This window comes from Sus scrofa, chromosome 1, assembly GCF_000003025.6.
Source record: "Sus scrofa isolate TJ Tabasco breed Duroc chromosome 1, Sscrofa11.1, whole genome shotgun sequence".
Lineage (NCBI taxonomy): Eukaryota > Metazoa > Chordata > Mammalia > Artiodactyla > Suidae > Sus > Sus scrofa.
Genome location: NC_010443.5, coordinates 273,086,755 through 273,094,250, shown reverse-complemented (window position 1 = coordinate 273,094,250; position 7,496 = coordinate 273,086,755).

Below are 7,496 nucleotides of genomic sequence, written 5' to 3'. Positions count from 1 at the left end.
ACAGGGGAAAAAAAAATCTCAAGCCTTACCTTACACCCTATCCCCCAAAATTAACTCAAAAAACCAGAAAGCTTCTAGAGAAATCATAAGAGAACGTGTTTGTGACCTTGGATAAGGCAGAGATTTCTTAGTTAAGACACCAAACACGTGATCTAGCCCCCGAAAAATCAATAAGCTAGACTTCATCAAAATTTAAAACCGGAGTTCCTGTCATGGCGCAGCGGAAACGAATCCAACTAAGAACCACGAGGTTATAGGTTCGATCCCTGGCCTCGATCAGTGGGTTAAGGATCCAGCATTGCCGTGAGCTGTGGTGAAGCTCGCAGACGTGGCTCAGATCTGGCGTTGCTGTGGCTGTGGTGTAGGCCGGTGGCTACAGCTCTGATTCGACTCCTAGCCTAGGAAACTCCATGTGCCACACATGAGCCTCTAAAAAAGACGAAAGACCAAAAAAAAAAAAAATTTAAAACCTTTCGAGTTCCCGTTGTGGTTCAGTGGTAACAAACCCAACTCATATCTATAAGGACATGGGTTTGATCCCTGGCCTCGCTCAGTGGGTTAATAAGGATCGGGTGTTGCCGTGAGCTGTGGTGTAGGTCACAGATATGGCTCAGATCTGGTGTTTTGCATGCAGCTGTAAAAAGAAAAAAGAAAAGAAAAAATAAAAGACAAGAAACAGACTGGGAGGAAATATTTGCTGAACATATGTACATAGTAAAGGATTTGTGTCCAGAACATACAAATATAAATAAACGTGGCATTCAAAACTCAATGCTGAGAACACAGATGACTCAAGAAAAAATGGCCCGAAGCTTCCATAGACCCTTCACCAAAGATTTACGAATGGCCTATAATCTCTTGAAAAGATGCTCAACCCCATTAGTCACCAGGAAAATGCAAATCAAACCGCAAGATACCCCTTCACGCCCACCCACTAGGAGGGCTGTGATCAAAATGGCAACATTTCAATGTAAAGCCAGCATCATCTGGTTTCTCAAAAAGGTAAATCTAGGGAGGCTGAAACAGGTGAGTGGCTGCCTAGGACTCAGGGCAGAGAAGCGGGACTCGGGCAGAGAAGCAGGACTTGGCTGCACGTGGGCACAGAAGTACGGGGGTGGGGGGCTGATGGAAGCATTGGAAAACTAAAGTGTAGGCATTCCTGTCATGGCTCAGCAGTAACCAACCCAGCTAGTATCCATGAGGATGTGGGGGTTTTTTGTTGGGGTTTTTTGGGGTTTTTTTTTTGTCTTTTTGCCTTTTCTAGGGCCGCTCCCGCGGCATATGGAAGTTCCCAGGCTAGGGGTCTAATCGGAGCTGTAGCCACCAGCCTACACCACAGCCACAGCAACTCGGGATCCGAGCCGCATCTGCAACCTACACCACAGCTCACGGCAACACCGGATCCTTAACCCACTGAGCAAGGGCAGGGATTGAACCCGCAACCTCATGGTTCCTAGTCGGATTCGTTAACCACTGCGCCACAACGGGAACTCCATGAGGACGTGGTTTTTTTTTGTTGTTGTTTTTTGTTTTTTGTTTTTTGAGGACGTGGTTTTGATCAGAGGCGGCTCAGATCCCTCATTGCTGTGGCTGTGGTGTAGGCTGGCAGCTACAGCTCTGATTCGACCCCCAGCCTAGGAACTTCCATATGCCGCGGGTGTGGCCCCAAAAAGACCCAAAAAAACAAAAAACCTAGATTGTAGCAAGAGTCACATAACAGTCCAAATCTACTAAACCTCTTTCAGTTTAACACGGGGTGGGGGTGGGGGTGGAGACTTAACGGTGTGTAAATTACACGTCTACACCTGTTTTTCAAAAAAAATCTCCCACTCCAATAGTGGATTTGTTTTTCTCCTTGTAGTTCTGCCAAATTGTGCTTTAGGTATCATGAGAGTTTTTGTACATTCAAAGGTACATTGAAAGGAAGAAGAGTTACATCTTGGCAAAAAATCCATTTTTTATTATCAAGCACTAAGGAGCTACTCTATCTAGCAGTTCTTGACCTAAAGGGTGTTCCTCCGGTGTTAAGTCCTTCCAAGGCTCTCTGGCTTTGTATTTGCATAAATACTTCCTTTTCTACCTTTTTGTATCATTAGTTTTCAATATGTTTCTTTTTTTGTTTTGTTTTGTTTTTGTCTTTTTACTATTTCTTTGGGCCGCTCCCGCGGCATATGGAGGTTCCCAGGCTAGGGGTCTAATCAGAGCTGTAGCCACCGGCCTACACCAGAGCCACAGCAACGCGGGATCCGAGCCGTGTCTGTGACCTACACCACAGCTCACGGCAACGCCGGATCATTAACCCACTGAGCAAGAGCAGGGACCGAACCCGCAACCTCATGGTTCCTAGTCGGATTCGTTAACCACTGCGCCACGACGGGAACTCCTCATTATGTTTCTTACAAACATCAGTTGGACTTTGTCCTTTCACCTGGCCTGGAACTGCTGTCCTTTTAACTGTAACTCTCAACTATTCTATTAGTTTCTACGTATCTAACGGCCAACAGGGTTGGACTAATTTCTACCACCTGACTTTGTCTTTTTGTGTGTTTGTCTTATTTTGTCTTTTTTGTTTTCTCTCTTTTCTTGCCTTCTTTTGGATCCTTGAGTTTTTTCGTTGTAATTTCCTTTCCACTGGAGGAGAATGGATGCGCTCTAGTTCCATTCTTTTAGCAGTTGCTTAGCAAAGTCGATGCTAAGTTAATGCTTCTTCTTGGCCATCGCAAGGTGTTTAGAATCTTTTCATTCCCTTACCTGCCCCCCAACTTTAAGGCCAGCGTTCCCTTGTGTTTTGGGCACTGTCTTCATTTAAACCCTACGCGGTGTTTTATTATCCATATTTTTTGCCAACTGCCCACACCTGTGACAGTGTCTGGCTTCCATCCTTTCCAATAGTCCTATTGTCCATCGGAGGTTACTTTCCTTTGGCCTCAAACGTGTCCCGCAGCACTTCCTCAAGTGCAAATTGTGGGGCATCATCTTGATTTTTGATTGCCTATCATCATTTTCATTTTGCCCATTTTCACTGGCTATTTGATAGTTTAATTTTCGTTTTACAGCGGAGTAGAGCTGATTTAGTGTTATTTTCCACTGTACCGCGCAGAGATTCAATTATATGTATATACATGTATCCATTCTTTTTCAGATCCCTTTCCCATAGAGGTTATTACAGAATATTGAGTAGTTTCCTGTGCTATTCAGTAGGTTTTTGGTTTTTATCTATTTTATTTATAGTAGGGTGGAGATGTTAATCCCAAATTCCTAATTTACACCCTCCCCCATGTTTTCCCTTTGGTAACCATAAATTTGTTTTCAAGGTCTAGGAACCTGCTTCTGATTTGTAAATAAGTTCGTTTTGTATCTTTTTTTTTTAGATTCCACATATAAGTGATATCATATATTTTGTCTTTCTCTGTTGGACTTAGGCCCATCCATGTTGCTGCAAATGGCATTCTTTCGTTCTTTTTGATGGCTAAGTAATATTCCATTGTATGTATGTACTGCATCTTCTTTATCCATTCCTCTGTCAAAAGACATTTAATGTGCTTCTATGTCTGGGCTCTTGTGAATAGTGCTGCAAAGAACATTGGGGTGCGTGTATCTTTTTGAATTGTGGTTTTCTTGGAATAGATGCCCAGGAGTGGGATTGCTCGATCATATGATAGTTCTATCTTTAGTTATTAGAGGACTCTCCCTACTGTTTTCCGTAATGGTTGTACCAATTTGCATTCCCACCAACAATGTAGGAGGGCCCCCTTTCCTCCGCACTCACTCCAGCATTTATTATTTGTAGACTTCTTGCTGATATCCATTCTGACCGCTGTGGCGTGGTACCTCATTATAGTTTTGATTCCTTTTCAGTGCATGTGACGTCTATGCTTGGAAGTCTTTCAACATTTTGAAATGCTCAGCATTTTGAAGATACCGTTTCTCTATTTTAAAGTTCCCATTATTGCTGCTAGTGCCCAAGGACACAAACAGTGCCCTGAGGTCCCAGAGCCGGGCATTTCTGATCTGCCCTCCAAGCCGGACAGCCTGCCCCCGGGGTCTGTGCACTTAGCCCTGCCTTTCTCAGCAAACTGGCAAATTCGTGCCTTCATCAAATATGTATTGGGCTGCTTCTGTTTGGCGCCCTGTCTGAGACACTTAAGAGGCAGCCGTGAGTGAGGCAGGTGGCTCCCTCAGAGGGGCTGGGCACCCCCCTCCAAGTGTCCGTGCCTCTGGGAGGCAGCTGCAGGGCTGAGCCCTCTAACCCCTGGTAACCCTGAGGCCCAGGCAGGCTCTGTGACCTCCCAGGCTCCGAGGCTGAGCTGGCCTGGAACACGGAGCCCTCAGCATCCCCCTCCCGGTGGAGCTAAGTCTTCCAACCAGGACTCAGGTGAGAGCCTCTGGGCTGAATACCTCAGGGTCCAGGGAGGACAGAGGTCACAGCAGGGGACTGGCCTCCCTCTGCCAGTGACCCTGGTGGTGATGATGAGGGGTTAACGAGCTGTCCCACGGGATTCTGGCACCACCACTCACTTGACAAACCTGAGTACCGCTGCCTCTGAGCAAAGTGCACCTGCGCTCGGGCGTAGACAAAGCTTGGCCCCGTGGTTCCGGGGGGACACAGCGCATCAGTGCTTTCCCACGACGCCATGAGCCAAGCCGGCCCTGGCCTCTGTCCTGTTACCCCCCAGGGTCTTGGGTCCCCAGGCGGGTCCTGACACCTGCATCCCCTGGTCAGCCGAGCTGCTGGGGAGGGGGTGACGATGACACTCGGGGACCAGCTGGGCACAGCTGTATCCTGAAGACGCTGGCCCAGCCGCGCCTGGAACACAGGGTGAGACACCGATCCCAGCACGGGCCCCGCTCCAGAAGGCCAGGCCAAGGGACGGCGTGTCCTGGGGGCCGGTTGGCCCCCGTCCCAGGCTGACAAAGCAGTGGAGGAAGGACAGAGCCGGAAGTGGGGAGACATCCAGCTTCCTCTCCAGAGCCCCCGCCCCAAGTGGACGCTCCCCGTGGGGTAGGCGGGGGTGGCCCAGGGTGGCTGGGGGCAGGAGAGTGCCTCGAGCTTCTGGAACCACGTCCGTGATTGCCCTCCAGCTGCTCTGAAGCCACCCCTGGGATCTGAGAACGTGGTGAAGCCTGTCCCCAGAATTCTGCATGTGGGCCACAGGGACTAACCCGCAGCTAAAAAGCCCTGCTCTCTGGCTCCCGCCAGCAAGGCGCTGGGGACCAGGTCACCACCCAGCCCAGCCTGAGTCCCTGCTTCACAGCTTCCGCTGGTACCTGCCACCTGCCTATCAAAGCTGCCACCCCCAGCGGGCTGGACTCACCTGCTCTGTGGCTTTGTCCCCTGTCACAACTCCAACACCCATACCTACTTAATGGCTCCACGGCGGGGGGCGGGGGGGGGTAAGCAGGCAGATGTGGGAGTGGGGGTGAGTGGGAGGGTGGGTGGATGTGGGTAGTAAGTGGGGGCTGTGTCATTGGGGTGGGGGGGTGAGTGAGTGGGGGGGCTGAGTGGGGGTGAGCAGGTGGGGGGTGGAGGGCTGTGTGCTCAGTCTTCCCAGCACCTGGCCCCTCCGTGTGCTCCCTGCTCCCTGTCTGTTAAAATCACGCTCATCCTCCTAGACCTGCTCAAGCCCCCCCCCAAATCCAGAGTCCCGACAGCCCCTCAAACTGCCCACCATGGTCCCCTCGCTGGGTTTGTCACTTGTTGCCAAGGGGTATCCTGCATCCACATGCATCCCCCACAGACCCCGCCCCACAGACGCGGCCTCCCCTCCGGCTCCGAGCCGTCAGCCTGCAATGGATAAAGAGCTGTCTAGTGTTTTTATTAATTTCGACTTTACTTTTTACTCCATAGGCAACAATTCTAGGTTCATTCAAAGCAACCATTTAGCTTTTTTATTTAGGGCTGCACCTGCAGCATATGGAAGATCCCAGGCTAGGGGTTGAATTAGAGCTGCAGCTGCTGGCCTACACCACAGCCACAGCAGCGCGGGATCCGAAACCCACTGAGCAAGACCAGGGATTGAACCCACATCCTCGTGGTTACTAGTCGGACTCGTTTCCTCTAAGCCACAGAGGAAAACATTTAGCTTTTTTATAAAAGGGCCCCAGTCATTCATCCATACACTGTAGAAAAATTCAGACGCGCTGGTGAACCAAAAGAAGCTCATTGAAATCTCCTGAAATCTCCAAGGCCGCTCCCGTGTGAGCTCCCCGAGAGGAGGTGACGCTGGCATCCGTGTCACAGCAGAGGGCAGGGGGCGGAAGGTCTGCTGCAGCGTAGCCTCCCAGACGCCGGAGCCTGCTCCAGGCTGTCCGCGGTCCAGGGCAGCCAGCTTCCGGGGGAGCGAAGGGGGGCCCCCGGAGGTGAGGGTCCTGCCCCGACCTTATGTCCAGACCATAGAGGGTTCTGATCATGAGAAACCTCCTCCCCCTCCGCCCCCCGCCGTCCCCAGGAGCGCGAGGCCCTCGGGACTGATGGGAGGAAGCGCTGGGTCCTGGGATTCTCAGATCTGGACGGCTTCCCTTGCTTCTAAAGGGCCTCCCGGGATGCGGGTGCCCTCCTGCCACCGAGGGGGCCCCCGGCCATCACCCCGGAACTGCCCATAGAGAGGGGTGGGGCTGGCGCCGCCCAGATCTGGGGGGCCTCGTGCCAGGAGTGTCTGGGAGCATCTGAACTGCAGACGATCGGCGGCCTTTCCGGGCCCAGGCCCCGTGCGTGGAGTCCCCAACTCAAGCACGTGTCTGGACTTTGAAAAAAAACAGAGGGAAAAAGACAGGCTGGAGGGGCCGTCTGGGGGGCTTGTTTCTAAGCAACAGCAGAGGAGCTGAGTGGACGAAGGGGAGTCCTCGGGGGGCCCAGGGCCCGTGATGTCAAGCTGGTTAGAGCTGTGTCCAGCCAGGGGTCAGGATCCCAGAGGCCGTCCAGCCCACTCTCAGCCCCGCCCACAGCCAGGCCGGCTCCCAGGAACGTTCCAGACAAAGGGAGGTCTGACCCCAGCAGCCCCTCCCCCCACACCACTTCCAGCGCATCCCCCCCAGCTCCGTCCACCCAAGCCTGCCCGCCAGTCCCTCTGAGAACTGCGGGGACCTAGTCTCCATCCTTCGGGCCCAAGAAAGCAAATCCTTCTCCTCCTCTGCTCAAGGAGCCGGGCTTTGTCCGCAGGGCCATTTCCTTGGCCAGCTAATCTGTCAGCTCCCAGACCGCGAGGCCTTTGCAGAGCGCGGAGCCCCTGAGACCCCACGGCCTTTACTGGCTGCCGGGCCTTGGTATTGCTGTGGGCCAAGCGCCCCAGACAGAGATTCTGCATATTCCGAGATGAAGCCTTCAACGTCTAACCTTTTCCCCCGGAACTGCAGCCATAATTCCAAACACAGAGCAGCTGGAAGCCAGGCCCAGGCCGTGGAGACCCAGGGACGTAAGACACACACGTGGCACACACGTGGCCTCTGCGAGGGGCGCCCCACACCCAGGCCAGCCTGCTGCCCCCTCCCAGAGCCCG